Here is a 17,167-nt window from a genome sequence, read left to right as displayed (position 1 = left end):
CCTTTAACACACTGCTTTAGAAAAGGTCAGAGCGGACTTCCTTCAGCTGGACTGCTGATAAGTATGAAGACATAGCTACAGGTCCCAAGTGAGTTTTTGGCATTATTGAACCGTAAAGCCTGGATGGAGAGCACAGCAAGATCAAACAGAGTGAGTGCGATGAGGGCCAAGCGGTGCCTCAACTTCGGGCTCAGGGCGAAGCCCGTGACCAAAAAGGTGCTGCCTGAAATCCCCAACCAATAAAGAGGGTTGGTTGTTATTGTCACCCCTTCAATTCCTTTGACATTCTCTGAGCGAGGAACTTAATCTTTAACCCTTTAACATCCAGTTTTCCCCTATTTTCTCTGATAAAGGTTGTTAAAATCATCTAATTCCAGTGTGGGCTTGTTCCCAGCCTGGTTCCAGACCTCTAAATCGCTGTCCACATTGTTTTTTCCGTTTTTCAAATGAATCTGGTGCTCATTGTTGTTTCCTCGGTCTTCACCGGTTTACATTCAGCAAAAGAAAACGCTTCTTGTGTATCAATTTATACGCATTTACCCAAACGTCTGTCATATTTTGTATCTTTGGAATCCTTTGTATTCCTAAAAGAATATTTAATAAAGTTCTGTGGGTTTGGACAACATTTGGCAGCACAGCTTGAGTTTAATGACTGGTCAAGTGGCAGCCGATGCATTAAGGTGTTTAACTCAGCATGTAGAAAGGCAGCTAGAGGAGTGTTGGTGTGTTGAGTGTGTAAAAGAGTGCAGATACTTTATTATTTAAAGGAATAAAGATTTGTTGTGTGGTATAGGCTTCAAATATGTTTTCTTCATGAGCCGTAAACGAAGGATGGCAATTTAGGTTTCAACAGTAATCACTAGCTGAAATGTATTTATATTCACACATATGGTCCGTGTTGTTGCCATAGCAACAGGTCATTCTGCCAAAAGAAAGGAGACATAAAAAGTGGTCACATATCTGACAAACTTCATTTCCTTGTATTTCTCTCTTTTTCTCATGTCTTCTCAGTGTCAACAAAACCGTCTTTCTCTTTATTTCTTTCTTTCTAGCTTTGTCTGCTCTCTCTCTCCCTCTCTCTAGAATAACACACACATCTGTTCTGAGTATCTTCTGCTTGATCCTATCTCAAACAGCTCACCTTGAGCCCCGTTTGCCTTCAGATCAGACTCTGCTGATACTTTGTTCTTTTTGCTTCGCTCTCTTCACCACTGACTGGATAATCAAAAGTCTGCTGGGCTTTCCTAGCTTTTAGGGACAACCATAGAGAGAAAACGTTGCTTTTTAACAACAGAGTCAGTAATGAGGATCTTGTGTTTTGTCTGACTGGGCCCTTTTTTTTTAAGTAAAGCAGTCAAGGGTCACCTCTTCCGACTATGTCTGTCCTCCTAATGAGGAGAATGGACGCCAGTCTTCCACTGCTGTTTGCTTTCAAATGGTTCAACCAATTATTTATGTTGCTTGAACTTTTGAGGACCATGGCGTTGAGGAATATTTCGTCAAATTGCTCCTTTCTGGGCATCATAGATGTGGAGTTAGAGGTATTGTAGTTTACTGTATCTGTTGTCAGGCCGAGGAAGAACATTTTTAACTCAAAGCAAATACATTGTAGAGATTAATAAAGAAAGTTTCTGACATCATCTGGTTGTGTCCCACTGGGAGCACCCTGGTGGTTGAGTGTTGAGACACAGAGACAAGAACTTTTGACGCATTTCATCACCCTTTCGCTCCCTTTGTCCTTCTCTATACTGTCGTATTATCCAAAAAGGACTGAAACGCATACAAAAGAGTCATAGTATAGCATGTCGAAAAAAAATTCATAGTATAGTATGTCGAAACATTTCATGAAAAAATAATCATAGTATAGTATGTTGAAAAATTTCATGAAAAAGTCATAGTATAGAATGTCAAAAAAAGTTATAAAAAAGGCATAGTATAACATGATGAATAAAAGTGAAAAAAGTCATAGTAGAGTATGTGGAAAAAAGTCATAAAACAGTCTTAGTATAGCATCTCAAAAAAGTAAAAAAGTCAGAGTATATTTTGTAGTGAAAAGTCATAGCGCAGTATGTCCAAAAAAGTTATAAAAAAGTCAGACGGCATGTCGAAAAGAAAGTCATGAAAAATTAATAGTATAGCATGTCAAAAAAAGTGAAAAGAAGTCATAGTATAGCATTTCGAAAAAAGTCATAGTATAGTATGTCAAAAAAGTCCTACTATAGCATGTCGAAAAAAAAAGTAAATAAAAAATTAAGCATATGGAAAAAAGTATTTCAAAAAAAGTTGACTTTATACAAAGATAACATTAATTTCACGACACATGCACAGCATTTAGAATAAGCACTCACAACAGAAACTGTTTGCACCACTTGTTGTTTCCATGGTTTTGTTTTTTTTGGCTTATTTTAAGCCAATGTATCAGATATATTGCAGATTACAGATCTACTACCTAGCGTTAGCCTGTTGCTTATTATTACCCGAATAATCTGACAAAATTAATTAATTATGAAACAGGCTAACGGTATGTTAGGTGGCTGTACTTTTTAGAACCTACTTGCGGTGTGTTGAGCTGGGCCACCGTAGAAATAACAAATATCATATAAACATATAAAGTAAATAATAAAACTAACATATTGTATTGGTTGCTGTACTGATAATCTACTTTTCTTTTTGTGTTTGTGTTATTGCTGTTAAAAACCTGCAATGGCAAAAAAACTAAATAAATAAACTGTAAACTTTTCTGAAGCCTTTCTATTTTGTGTTCATTGAAATATGAGTAGATGTACTGCACTGTATGAGAAAATTACAGTTTTTTTCCCGACAGCTTACACACTAAAAGTGAATGCTTGGACAAAAGCATCAAAACCATAACTTTTGTAGCCATGCCTTAAACAAAGGCACCAGAAGTACAAACACATTCTCTGCTCTGTACTTTGTTTGCCCTTCTGCCACACACTTCTTGCAAAACACTACACACTGTTTCTTACATTCGACAAAAACGTTCGAGAATGAAATATGTTGCAATCATTGTGAAAACACTTCTTTTCAAAATGCAAAACAAACCAATCAGACTGAGCCTTAGCACTACAAATAGACCTTCGGTAAACTCACCTCTTCTGTAAGAACTTTGCAAACATGGAGGCAGTGAGAGTGAGAGGAAGAAGAGGAAGAGGGAGGAGGAGAACAAAGAAGGGGACCAGGGATGACATTGCTTGTGATGTGGATGAGTCGAGATGTGGCCAAACTTCGACTTCTTCTTCCTTTCTCCTTCTCCTTCTCGTTGTCGTTGTTGTAGTAAAAACCTGCAATGGCAAAAGCTGTGTATATTTTTTTTTCTGAAGCCTTTCTATTTTTATTTTCCAGTCAGATGTGAGTGGATGTCAAATCTTTCACAGAAGCATGTATATGAGATCATTTAAAAAGTATACAAAGTACTAAAGATAGTGTTTTATATAAAGTACATCAGTGTGTTGTTTCCGCTCTGAAAGAGTAATTCAAATGGTGCATATGTGTATCATTTTGTTGCGAAACTGCCATTTTGAAAATGGATTGTGATTGCTATGTTTCGTTTTGACAAAGAAGTGAGATGTTTATTTCATGTGTTGTGTCTTATTTGGCTTATATGTATAGTTTTGACACAATGAGTCGCAACAAGTGCGTAAGCAATCGCAATGGTATAGGTAAACAACATGTAAGGAAATTTGGTAAGAGGACTTCACAATGTAAAGACATACATTTTGTGGCAGGATGTTACAAGTTAGGTTAGTTTTGAACCAGTATATACCTCACCAAGAAGGATTTAGATTGGTTTCCTGAAGTTAACATAGGCAAGAAAGCTAAAAGAGATTGTGCTATATTTATTTATAATAATTAATGCCACTAATTTCTTTAACGCATTAACCCTACTTGCGTCTTACTAGAGTGAAAACAATGGTATCATGTGAAAACCTAAAGAATCCATTGGTACCAACCATGTCATACTAGCTTGTCGCCAAGGAGGCTAAATAACGCTCTAAACTTACGCTAAATTTTGGCGAGGAAAAACTGGCATGGCCATTTTCAAAAGGGTCCCTTGACCTCTAATGTGAATAAAAATGGGTTCTATGGATATCCATGAGTCTCCCCTTTACAGACATGCCCACTTTATGATAATCCCATGCAGTTTTGGCCAAGTCAAAGGCAAGTCAGCACACTGACACACTGACAGCTGTTGTTGCCTGTTGGGTTTGAGTTATGTTATGATTTCAGCATATTTTTTATGCTAACTGCAGTACCTGTGAGGGTTTCTGGACAATATTTGTCATTGTTTTGTGTTGTTAATTAATTCCCAATAATAAATATATACATACATTTGCATAAAGCAAGCATATATCCCACTCCCATGTTGATAAGAGTATTAAATACTTGACAAATCTAACTTTAAGGTACATTTTGAATAGATAAAAAATGTGTGATTAATCGCGATTAACTATGGAAAATCATTGATTTGATTAAATATTTATATATATATACATTTGTATGTATACATTTGATAAATGTTTTGTTTTTAATAAATAATGCTAATGTTCTCGCGCTTATGGACTTTTGACTGCTGATGAGGACAAAATGTATATTCACTCATTGTATACTCATTTAATAAATCAAGGAATTTACAATAAATATAGCCACAGAGCTCTGGATTTTTCTCAGTCGAAAATAAGTGCTTTCACTTTCCCAAACAGAAACTGCAACAAAACACTGTAAAACAAATGGGTATCTGCTGCATGATATGTAGCGCTGCATACTGGCTGGGAATTCTGCACAACACTGTAAATTATATTTACATTGTCGATTTGAATTACTAGTGGGTTGTTTCTGAAAAATGGCCAACACAATATATTTTCTCAGCAGTATGGCAAGGAAGTGCTTGAGCACTTGAAAGGAAAATAGCATTGTGTGAAAAATGGCAGAGGATCATCACAGTAAGTGTAAGTGTTCTTATAGCGTGGCTTTAAATAACATTTACACTGTTTCTCATAGCATAACTTGAGCCAACCAACCAATTGGTTTTGTTTTTTTAAATATACAAACTCACCCATTGGGTGGATTCTAAAAATACTTACGTCATAAACCGCCTCATAAATCATCTCAAGTTCAACCAAAAACTTTAAAAACACAATTACTAACTCACATCAAAGCTGGTGTTCTCTTGATATCCATTGTACTGTTGACTGTCAAAACAGAGAGAGGCTAATGAGGCTGGGGGGAGCATAGTTCACATGGAGATCATCTTTATTGTTTTATATTTTCTAAATGTAACACTGGAATTTGTACTGTGGATTACCCCAGAGATAAACAGTCTAGTGAAATGAAAACTTGAAAAAGCATGCTTTCAATTCGGTGTGTGTTAGAAAAAAGATGGAAATCTGAAAGGTCTGGCTTTAAAAGGGAAATACTGTGGGAAGTTAAGTGGTATGAAAGTGGCAAACAGCTTCGATTCTAACACTGCCCCACTGAAAGAGAAATAATCATTCTAACCATTACAATAAGAGCCTCCATAGAAAGCATGGCGTGCTGAAAAGATGATGCTCTACGGGAGCTTTTGTCTTTTATCTGTTGGAGAAGAAAATATCACAAAGTGGGCTTTAATCTTTAATTGCTACATTTTTGTCAGAATCAAATCTCTGCTGGCAGAAAAACATATAAACAGAAAACTTTGTTTGACAAAGGTCCTACTGTATCTGGTATAATGAGGCTGCATGAAATCCAGACTCCCACCCCCATTTTCATTTACTTTACACATGAGGATTCTGAGCTGCTGGTGTAAAGAAAATCCTTTCAGAAAAGGCTTTCAGGTGAAGGTAAAATTACGATTTATTTTTCTATATTTAATACAATACATGCAGTAGGTGTATACCAATACTTCGCTCACTCTCAACTACTCAGTCTCTCTTTCTCTCACCTTTCCCCTCCACCTCAGCCAACACCAATTATGGGAATAATAAAGGAGGGCAGAAGAATTGGAGAAACATTTCCAAAATGTTATCAGTTCTGTAATAATACAGTAAGTTCTGCACAGTGTGAGAAAGAGCAGACTCTCAAGTTAACTATACTGAGAAATGTGCCTGTGTGCTCGTATAGGTGTGTGTTGCAAACTAATGAGTGCAGATCCAGACGGACAAGCAGCCAGAAGGGTTAAAGAGCACTTTGATTCTCCTTAATCTGTTGTTTCCCTCAGCAGCATGCATGCATAAATTGATTATTAGAAATACTGGAGAAGTGCGGCAGGTATTCTCTGTGTCTCTCAGCATCTCAGTCCTGCTGGGAGCCTCTCTGACACCTGGCTTTTGCTGACAGATTGTGCTGCTCTGAATTCTAATTGTCAGAAAGGGAGAAGTTTGCAATCTATAGACCTCCCAACGACTGTGTCCGTTTACAATTGATGTCACAGTGGAGGTGGGAAGCAGTACTGGGAGAAGCAATCATGCCCCACTGTTGTGTAGCAGGATGTACATCATGCAAACATTTATCTTTTTGTAGATGAAAAACACATCAGATCTCCCATCATCATCTCAAGAATCTGCACTGTCAGTATAAAGTGATTTTTCCTATTTATTTATTCCAATTTACTAACAACATCAGATACCGTAGCATATTTTGCAACATCTCGATGCATCACGCTGTAGTATTGCATTTTAATGCAACTAGATCATTTGTAACGCTGACATAAAAATCAATGATCATGCTAACAGTGTAATCACGCCTCATGTTATGATATATGATATACATTTCCCAGAAGCTTCCCCCTCATACAACCTCTACAACCCTCATTGCTTGTCAGAGGGCTCCACCTGTGCTAATAGAACAAGGGTTATAACACCAGGTCACACCAGTGCGCCTTCTCAACATACCAGTAGGCTATGTGGCTCTAGAAGCGTGGCGACACAGGGATACTCTGTGTTGCTAGTTGGTGAACCAATGTAGCTGTCAAACTAACCGCTGACGCGCTAAGAAGCCGGGAACGTGCTACCGCTGGGCATTCACAATAGTGCTCCGAGCTTCTTTCCATTTTCTCTGTACCAGGCTGTTTACTCCCTCCTGACATTTTGTTTTCAGATAGTTTCATTCAATAATTTTATTCAAAAGACATATCAGTACCATCAACCTCTGTCTAACAGCCTGCAAACCATGCCTCTTCTGTGGAGCAGTTTATACTTACTTACTTACTTATGACTGCAATTAATAGCCCGGGCTTTTATTTGCTGCAATCATTGAACTCAACCGGCATATATTTGGGACGGGCGTCTATATGGAACAGGCCTTTAATTCCTTTCGCACAAAACTCATGCTGAGCAAAGATGGGAAATACTATCAAATTGATTATTTAAACCGAATATTACTTGTATAAAAATAACGCTATTGAATAACATATCAATTGTGAATCATTAATTTGATCTAGCTCTGAAACAGTTAACGACGCTCGTTTTACTGCATCGACATACCGACACAAAACCTCTCTTTATCCTGTTAAAACCCACCTGCCCGTCAGCGACAAGTTGGCCTACCAAAAAGGAAAAGGGGTGAAAAAGAGAAGGGTGGGGACATCTTTATTTTGTAGTGGACTTCACATGACAATATTCATAACTTGATTGAACTCGAATGAAAAAACTATTCTTTTGATTGGTGGACTCAGACAAACGGACAAAGGAATATAATAATCAAGATATATTCAGCCTTTCTGACCGCTTCAAAGGTAAGGAGTCGCCACTTTTTATACGTCTCTCTTGTTTACCACTGTAACGAATAGTTTGAAGCTAAATAACGTTTTAATTATTATTATGAATAACTTACAGAAACATTGAGTGTCTTCTCTTTTTTTCTATCTCTCTCTCTTTCACATACACGAGTGACGCGGTGTTCAGCATCTCTGACTGTAGTTGTCTCAGTCTTCAGTCCAAAAGTCAACATTTATTGAAAAAAGATTCCAAAATTCACAACAGGCCATCCAACAAAACACTCTGCTTCAATCCATATTTGCTGCCATTTATCCTAACAAAAACAACTTTTTCACTGGGAGGCACGCAACTAATAGGGCGGTCTAGCATTAATGAACCGATCCAAAAATCTGAATGAATTATACTTTGGTGCTCATGGTTTTCGTAAAATGTACTGGACGATTGAATTGTGGAGAATCTAACCGATCTAACGATGTGTAACATGTTCATATTGACAAAAGTTACCTGCCGTATAATTGAGACCTGAATTTATTTTTCAAAACGTGTAGCCACACCTGGCGAGTAAAAGGGACTATGCAAAGTTAGTTGCAAAGTTCAACTAAACATTTAGTTCAACAAAGTTGAATATAACACAAAATATCGTGCAAATTTGCTTTGCCCCCTAAGAGTGAACCAACAGATCGAGGCAATTCCATTGATATTGATTTCACTGCAAGATTTAAATGCTGGCGTGACTTGGCCTTAACCATACCTAAATGTCCTTTTTGATGGAGAGATTTTGTTTAATGTTTAGCTCAATATAGCTACCTACTGGGATCTAGCCTAGATATTGGTTGGCTAGTATGCTGGCTAGTAGCCTACTGGTTGGCTAACAACTGGCTAACACAGCAGCAAAGTTCAGACAATTGTTGTACGTGGTGTTGTTACTGAAACTTTACATACACATACATACATATGTAACCCATCCTAAGTATTATGTGGATAGAAGGAGCCAAGGATTGAACCGCCAACCTGTTAATAAAGGACGACCCGCTCTACCCCCTGAGCCACAGCCGCCCCAAGTTACACAGCATGTCAGTTTATCTGAAGTCAAAATGACCCACAAAGGGCAATTATGAATGTAATATTATGCTGATGTGATTGTATTTATCTCATACTGCTGATCTCACAGGCTCTGTACTACTGGTAGGGTACTATGGTATTTTGAAGAAACAAACAAATCCAATTGGTACTGTATAAAAACAAATTCTGCATCACAATTCTGGAGGCAACGGTGTGGATTAAACAGTATCTGGTGTGGCCATGTACTGAAAGCTTATAAAGTTGTTCTTGTATTTAATCCCCTGCTCATTGTTCTGCTTCATTGGTAACCCAGCCTGTGCCTGTTCTCGCCAAATCACAAAAGTTTAGGGAAGGTATCAAATGTCTGTGTGCCCAGCATGGTGCGTCAACTGCCTCTAAATACTCTGCACCACATTCCCCCCCAAACAGAAACCCTTTCTCCTCTCTCCTTCTGGCTGGCTGGCTGTGCTGTGGGCTGAATGGCTGATGTATCGGTGTTTCACCTTTCATGACGGGGAGGCAGCCGAAGCCAGCAAAGCCCTGGGTTAAGACAGGAGTGCTCCCACACAAAGAGTCACTTTCTCAGGGGGGGTGCCACAAATGTTTGCCTCACAAATTAAGAATTCATTTAAAAGTGCTGGTGCAAAAAAAAAAAAAATCTCAGAACCAATTACCATTTCTGTCTGAGATACAGTCTCTGGAGGCTGGGGGAGAAAGAAGAGGGGGGGTCGTAGGCTTGATGATTTTCTATTTTTAGATTAGATGTCCCCTTAGACAGGTATTTTGAAGAGCCTTGGATATATCTTATCCATACTCTTCCTCTATTATGTCCTCTCAGTTAATCCCCAGACACTCCTCGGTTGTTTTATTGAATAATCATCTCGATTTGACTATTTCCCATTCCCAGGGTACATCTACCATCTCTACCCAGGTGCATTGCATTTACATCACATTTTAGGTATTTGGTCAAAGCTTGGGTTAACGTATACTCTGCGTGATACCAATGTCAAACCATGAAGCCACCCTACAAGGTCCACATACATTTTTCACAATGAGTTCTATCTTAAAAATATCTCTACTATTTTGAGCTAATAAAATCTACATTTGATATGCTAATTTCAGTTTGATCAAGAGGTTTTAATTAACCGAACCCTGCCTTCATATCAAAACTTCCCATTAAATAATATGATAATGTGCACATCAGTCAGATAATTAATGTTAATTAAAAAACAGCTGATATCAAATTATGCTAAATGGTGTATTTACATTTTAGAATTTAAAAGCACCAAACTAGAAAAACCAAATATAAACTGAAAAAAAGCGTACTTATTCCTTTAAAGGCAGTTGCAGTAGGCAGAATATTTTTGGCATCATTGGGCAAAAATTCCATAATAACCTTTCAGCATATTGTAATTCAAGTGTTTTGAGAGATAACTAGACTTCTGGACCTCCTCATGGCTCTGTTTTCAGGGTTTAAACAATCCTTTTTAAGACTTTGGCCAATCACAGGTCATGTTCATTCAATGGAGGCAGCTGTCAATCACTCGCAAACTCTGATCAAGCAGTAAAACTAGGTAGCGCTGATCAAATATGAATCAATATTCTGTTACTGTAATGCCTATTTCTCTCATAAAATGTTTTCAGAAACATCTTGTAGTGTACTGTTTAGCTGTAAAACGAGAAAGTTTGCTCCGGCTGGTGGGCGGTGCTTGGTATTTCCTCAACTGATCTCAGCATGGCTGCCGGGTCACAAACTTTCTCATTTTACAGTTAAACAGTACACTACAAGATGTTTCTGAAAACATTTGAGGAGAGATAGGGCATTACAGTAACAGAATATTAATTCATATTTGATCAGCGCTGCCCAGTTTGACCGTTTGATCAGAGTTCTCGAGTGATTGACAGCTGCTCAGAGACGGCAAGGCTCCAGCTCAGTTATGAAATAAAACTTAATAAAGCTTAAAATATAAATTATGTTGTGGCAGATATAAATAAAAAACAGACAATGAAAAGGTCAGAAGGCCAAATACATGCTGGAAAGGATAGAGGGAAAAAAATAAAGTACCAGTAAAGCAGCTTTGTTATTTTCCATGACTCAGTCTGTTTGTGTTTAACCTCCACATGACTCCATAATGCATTTGAACAATACATTTAACGTTTTATGCTGCAAATAGCAAAGTAGTCCCATTAGAATGCCTCCATCTTTAGATTAAACCCCCCAGTCAGTTAGTAACCTCCTCCCCAGTGACGGTTCACAATAGTGCACGTTGTACTAATTCCTCCTTCAGTACTGTCTCAGCAGCAGAAAGCCTCCATTCCTAACACCTCCCCACAATGCCACCACCGAGCTGTTGGCAGCAGTCACCGCGGGGGGAATAAAAGATGAAAATGATTCATGTGATGTTATGCTGTGCTCCTCTGTAAATCAGCCAGAACAAGTAAACAAATTTATGTTTCTTACACAACACAGAATGTGACAAGTGAGGGGAAAAATATGAGTGAAAGGTTTTATTCTATCCTCTTTGTCCTTCAGGAGCATGAAAGGGGTCTGATTTATGGGTCTGCTGTTGGTCTCGGCGAGGCCATGTGTGTGTGTGTGTGTGTGTGTGTTGATATACCGTAGTGTGTGTGTGTGTGTGTGTGTGTCAACTACCGTACCAGACAGCTGGGCTAGCACCGCTCTGTTCTGGCCATTCAACCCAAACTGGCAGGCTCAACAGTGATTGATGGAGGTCAGAGTTCTGTACAAATCAAAACAGACAGGAGAAAACACACACACACACACTCACACACCTGGCTGTACATCCTCCATCCACTCACATTCTCCAGCACTCTAAAGGAGTCTTAGCTGCCAGACTCCCCCAATTCGCTCCTCCGTTCTTTCATCACCTCTTTTTTTTTGCGATGCCGAGGGCCCCAAAGACCAGATATGTCACCATCAAACTGGCCGTCAAATTTAAATCTACTGTAAATGACCTGTCATCACCATTCAACCCCAGAGCGGGAGGAAGGGAAACAGCATTCACTCTTATATTTCCATTTAATGCTCTCACAGTCTCATACATATAGAGTAGTACTGACATGCTGATATTCACTGCCCCCCACTGACTCTACCTAGAACTACATCATACTGTGCTGGCTGCGGAAGCAGACAAAAGGTGTGCAAAATGATACACCCTTAGGTATTTAAGAAAGAACTGTTAATTATTGTGATGCTGTAAAGTAACACTTGTGACATTAGGAATGTTGTTCACTGAAAAGTAACACAGCAAACCAGGCACCAGAGTGCAAAAGCAAAACAGATAATTTATAAATAATTCACTTGTTTAGGGGCCTCTGCAGGACCCTAAGCAGCTGCTATGTTTACATATGCTTATGAACAGCTATGTGTTACACATATGGTGATAAACACACAGAACTGCTACTAAATGCAAATATTTCCCAAGCAGAACACATATAACATTGGACAAAAATGGAAAATGATGAACACTCACATGCTTAAAGCAGCAGTAGACGAGATTGGAGCACATATGATTTAAAAAAGTTATTTTCGGTCGCTGTATCGTAGTGGGACAAGTGTACTGTTTAGCTGTAAAATGAGAAAGTTTGTGACCCGACCGCCATGTTGAGATCAGTTGAGGAAATACCAAGCACCGCCCACCAGCCGGAGCAAACTTTCTCATTTTACAGCTAAACAGTACACTACAAGATGTTTCTGAAAACATTTTATGCAAGAAATAGGCATTACAGTAACAGAATATTGATTCATATTTGATCAGCACTGCCTAGTTTGTCTGTTTGATCAAAGTTTGCGAGTGATTGACAGCTGCCTCCGTTGAATGAACAGCCAATAGGAACGCTCTCTGTGATTGGCCAAAGTCTCCCATCACAATTTAGATTTTTTACAGCCTGAAAAACAGAGCCATGAGGAGGAGCAGAAGTCTAGTTTATCTCTCAGAACACTTGAATTACAATATGCTGAAAGGTTATTATGACATTTTTGCCCTATGATGCCAAAAAACATTCTGCGTACTGCAGCTTTAAGAGATTAATTTTCTCCACTAAATTGCCATTTTGGTGAAGGAACATTGGTCTTGGTAATTTCCTGACACCCATTTTTTTTTCAATAGTGATCAATAACGATTAGGTCTGTGACCGATAGATTCCCATGTTTGCAACACTGACAAATGTACAACTCCTCATTAACCGAGGTGGCGTAGGACATGCATTATTTTACACCCTGTGGCAAGGTTGGCAAGTGTGTGTGTGTTGGGTGCAGGAAAGGGGAGGAGAGGGAGGTCGTAATTAGCAGTTATAGTAATTAGGCTAAAGGTCGATGTTAACAAGACAGAGTATCTAATTTCTCATATGAATCTGCACACAGACCGCAGGCTGTGAGGACACACACACACACACATTGAGACACACCATTACTCATGTGTACACAAAAAAGTGAGCCGACATTTCCATTCTGGAGGTGAGGTGAACTCGCTCGTGACATTTCGCACCCGACGCTTTAACTCCCCTCTTCTTCTATTCAGCCACAGCATCTCATTAATGCTGATAGCCAATTAACACGAGCAAGAATTACTAACCTTTTCCATTTCTCCTCCATACCACTAATGACCCCAGTGTGCTCCGCTACTTATCTTTATCCCGGCTACCCAAAGACGCAAGTGAGTTTATATCTATGCCTGGAGCCGGAGTTAATGCTGCAGCACTCATGAGGAGGAAGATGAATATAGTTGTGGTTCTGTTTATTGTCGTAAAGGGCACAGCCATCTAGCAGGGGCTTTCATGAAGATTATATCTAGAGGTGAACTACTCAACCGTGAGCACTTACAGCCAGCCCGCCTGATCATTTTTTTATGTCTCCCATTTTTTACATGGTGTCAACCTTTATGCGCTAACCCCTGCATCTTATGCTGCAACAGTGTCTCACAATAGGTTAAGCACAGTAGGCTACACTCTGCAGTGTGCATGGAGGGGTACAAATCAGAAGCAAGCTTTAAAAATATCACAAAAAGAACTGTGCCTGTTTCCTGTTCTTGTGTGATGTTTTTACAGAGGTTTAGAAACAGGCTTTTGAGAAGCAAGTTTTCAAGGACTAACATGAATGATTAACACTCTACCTTTGACGTAGCTTGTAGGAAGCACATGGGAGTGTTAGACAAAGTATTAAAAGCTCAACACAGTCTCTAAGCGCTTTGACACTTTTTTCATTCTCCCACAAGAGCACAGACGAAGGAAGGAGACACACACAGACAGGGAAAAGAAGATATATATAGGGACCAAACCTTGCAGCCACAATCCATCACTTCCTCAATTAACATTTGATTAGGGTAGATGGTGGTCTATATCGACATTTCATTAGTAGCAGAGTCAGTATAGCACCATGTCAGTTATGTTAATGGCTTGGCTGGGCTGGAGCCTTGCAGCCACACACCACAAACTGGAAATCACAGCTAGGAGCTATAGTGAAATAATGAAGATGTCTGCCCAGTCTTATTTCACCTTATTTTGCCGTCTAGTAGGCTAAAATTATTATCCTACATTTCTGGCTCGATTTCTTCAAGGAGATATAAGGAGGAAAAATAAGGTCTAAATTTATTGATTAAACCTGCAATAACAGATTTTTGGCCATTTGGAGGCAGCGGAAACAAGCTATTAACACAACACTGACATAACCTTTTAAGTTGATATGGCAAACTTGTAAGAGTTGCCTATTTCATCATTATTAACAATCATTTGGAGTCTGGTCACCTGGTGAATGTAAGGCCAATATTCACTGTCCTTTTATCTCTGTTTTTGGTCTCCACCAGCTCCTTAGGGAAATATCTCTTAGCTGCTAAATGCTTCACTATCCTTAGCTTGTCGCCAACGTCAGCTCTGTCTAAAATCACCACCTCATTCACTCATTTACTAACCCCTAGTACAGTACCAGGTGTAGTGTCACCAAGCTGCATATGAGATGTTAGCAAAAAGTTGAGTACATGCTATTTTGTGGGCGTTAGCTGTACAGCACAGTGCATACATTTCAGATTTCAGACACTGAAATAAAATGGTGGATAGTAAATTTAGTGCAGTGCATAGTAAATAGTAGGGCTGTCATCTGTTCAAAATGCACATTAAAGGGAGATTGGTCAAGTATTTAATACTCTTATCAGCATGGGAGTGGACAAATATGCTGCTTTATGCAAATGTATGTATATATTTATGTTTTGAAATCAATGAACAACACAAACAGGCAACAACAGCTGTCAGTGTGTCAGTGTGCTGACTTGACTATGACTTGCCCCAAAACTGCATGTGATTGTCATAAAGTGAACATGTCTGTAAAGAGGAGACTTGTGGGTACCCATAGAACCAATTGTCATTCACACATCTTGAGGTGACACGTCAAGGGACCCCTTTGAAAATGGCCATGCCAGTTTTTCCTTGCCAAAGTATAGCGCAAGTTTGAAGCGTTATTTAGCCTCTTTTGCAACAAGCTAGTATGGCATGGTTGGTACCAATGGATTTATTAGGTTTTCTAGTTTCATATGATACCAGTATCTTTACTCTAGCTTTAAAACTGCGAGTTTTTCCACAGAAAAGTGAACTAAAACCGTAAAGTTGTGGGTGTAAAACAAAAGCAATGAGCAAAGATGCTAAAAAGCTCTGGGAAACCACAGTTGAGGGAAAATTCTCTACAAACGACCTGATTCCAAACTGAAGCAGTTATTGATCACCATACTGGCCGGTCAAGAGTAGTGAGGAGGCAACAGTCAATGTTGTTTTATACCATTGTGGTAATTGAAAAACTGCAACCACGAGAGGTCCTTCAGCATTCAGTCCTAAATTAGAACAAAAAATATTAGGTTGATGGGTCAAGTAGAATGCGAGATTAGCTGTGGACGGACAGATACACAAACGCACACACACGAGCAAACGCATGATCCCCTCCAGGCTTACGACTGGCAGAGATAATGGGCTAGACTTAAGAGGTTTTGGGAAAAGAGAATAAACAGGTCTATCAGTAGCTGGATCGTTCACATAACCATCAACTGGCAAAAGCGCTCACTATTTACCACTTCATCTGAAACTCACCAAGTGTGAAAATACCCGTTATTGCCATGTACGGACAACAAGATAACCATGGAGATTATGTGGCCAGCAAAATCAATGATAACGACGTTTCTCTCAGTGGCATCAGGATAACTTTCAGTGGAAAATGAGATGCAGCTGTGAATAATAAGATGCAATCTGAAGGAGACCAAGATGAAGACATCTGGATTGAGACAGGTGTAGATGAAAAAGTAGATGGATGGCAGGAGGGGGTATGACCTTTACTCTCAGCACCTATGGGGCAGGAATATTACACAGCAGGCCCCTCACTGAACGGATCGATCCAGGTGCAGAGCTCAGTCAGATCGATAGCAGCCTTAATATAGTCCATACTAAACATTGGCTCTTTAATGAGATACCAGTGGCAGTTTTTTACCTCACTTCTCAAGTTAAAGTGCCTACCATGTTTCATTTCACTCCCAATTACAACCTCGGGCACCTTTGAATCCCAGGGGCAGCTGCAAATATTGAAGTTAACATTTCGGTCCATTTGCTGGCAAGTAGAGGGTGTGAGGTATTCTAAACTATGGTGTCCAAGGCCATTATCATTCCTTTATGCGGCAATGCTGAATACCAAACGCCCTCAAGGACCCTAAGTGTATGTGTGTAAGCAATCCCGTGCTCTGAGCTACAGTATGTGAGCAGTCTGTTTATGCAGGATGAATATTCACGATAAATTCCAGTGACCTCCTCTATAACTAGACTATTACTCATAAATTATAAAGTTATTTATAAGTACTGCACTTGGTTATATAAACACGTTTTGAAGTTCTGTGACATCTGCTGCTCTGGAAGCTGTCCATTGTTTGCCAATCATCTAACAACAGCTCCCTCATGTGGTGAAAAGCTCCTCTACAATGATCTCCTAATTTGTATTCCACAGGATGGAGTTTTACCTATCTCATGTATGTTTAAAAGTTTCCCAGCTGAAACTAAAGCAGGATACGAGCACAGCTTACTGTCGGTCTCTGAAGTTGGATCACTTCCACAAAATGTCAACATTTGTTCAGACCACTGAAGATTATTCAACCCAAAATGCCACATTTGCATTCTTTTGGAGGGGCCAATTCCCCCCGCAGCTCTCCGCTAAGATACATCCTTCTGCCTTCAGGCTAGACTTTTGAAGGGATAAGGCCTCTCGCCACAGCATACCTCAGTCAATAAATCTTCAGTAGGCTATGAAATGAATCCGCTCACTAATATCATTCTGCAAATCTTCATCAAATGTGAACAAAACCTGATGTGACTACTAATAAGGTAGCTTGTTTTTAGTTTCTGTTTGA

At 39.3% G+C, this 17,167-nt stretch overlaps 1 long non-coding RNA gene across 4 annotated transcripts in view; it reads right to left on the bottom strand.

Annotated features, from left to right (window-relative positions):
- Positions 1 to 2,323: 2,323 nt before the first annotated feature.
- The window catches only part of LOC119477247, a 95,304-nt gene continuing 80,460 nt past the window's right edge, over positions 2,324 to 17,167 (bottom strand). For 3 of the 4 annotated variants that reach the window (XR_005204212.1, XR_005204208.1, XR_005204207.1), the window contains exon 4: positions 2,324 to 3,302. This is a non-coding gene — a long non-coding RNA (uncharacterized LOC119477247). Of the gene's footprint in view, positions 3,303 to 4,684; positions 5,593 to 17,167 lie in introns of those variants that run through there. The other variant, XR_005204210.1, reaches the window with a different exon arrangement.

The sequence above is a fragment of the Sebastes umbrosus genome, chromosome 18 (genome assembly GCF_015220745.1).
Source record: "Sebastes umbrosus isolate fSebUmb1 chromosome 18, fSebUmb1.pri, whole genome shotgun sequence".
NCBI classification, from domain to species: Eukaryota; Metazoa; Chordata; class Actinopteri; order Perciformes; family Sebastidae; genus Sebastes; species Sebastes umbrosus.
The sequence above is the reverse complement of the archived record's forward strand: the minus strand, read 5'-3'. Positions and strand labels throughout refer to the sequence as shown.